This window comes from Penaeus monodon, chromosome 28 (assembly GCF_015228065.2).
Source record: "Penaeus monodon isolate SGIC_2016 chromosome 28, NSTDA_Pmon_1, whole genome shotgun sequence".
In the NCBI taxonomy this organism is placed as follows: domain Eukaryota; kingdom Metazoa; phylum Arthropoda; class Malacostraca; order Decapoda; family Penaeidae; genus Penaeus; species Penaeus monodon.
Window position 1 is genome coordinate 362,181 of NC_051413.1, and position 352 is coordinate 362,532.

Below are 352 nucleotides of genomic sequence, written 5' to 3' on the forward strand. Positions count from 1 at the left end.
GCGCCGCTCGGGACGGGGTTTCCGACGTGAGGGACGGGCTGTTGGGGGTTTCAATCGGGGTTTGTTTTTTTTTTTTACGCGTTCTGTGGGGTTTGTTTTGGGGAGGTTTTTTTTCGGCCGAGGTTTGAGCTGCGGTCGTGGTGGTTCTCGCCCTTATTTCGCGGGTTTTCGGGGCTCTTTAGGGGGGCTGGCGGCCTCGCCCTGCCCCCGGGGAGGCCCTTCAGCCCCGAATCTCGCGGGGAATTGGGCCTTGGGGCCGAGGCACTGGGGAGGTGGGCCCCATTTCGGGCTGTCAGCGGCGGGGAGATCACATGATTTGGGGAGGAGTGGGCTGTTTCCGCCTGATCTGCGC

The 352-nt window shown here is 62.8% G+C and overlaps 1 protein-coding gene across 1 annotated transcript in view; it reads left to right on the forward strand.

The window, feature by feature from the left end:
- LOC119591241 (dual specificity mitogen-activated protein kinase kinase 7-like) overlaps nucleotides 1-352 on the forward strand; it is a 9,033-nt gene that overhangs the window by 354 nt on the left and 8,327 nt on the right. The gene's annotated exons all lie outside the window — the stretch shown is intronic.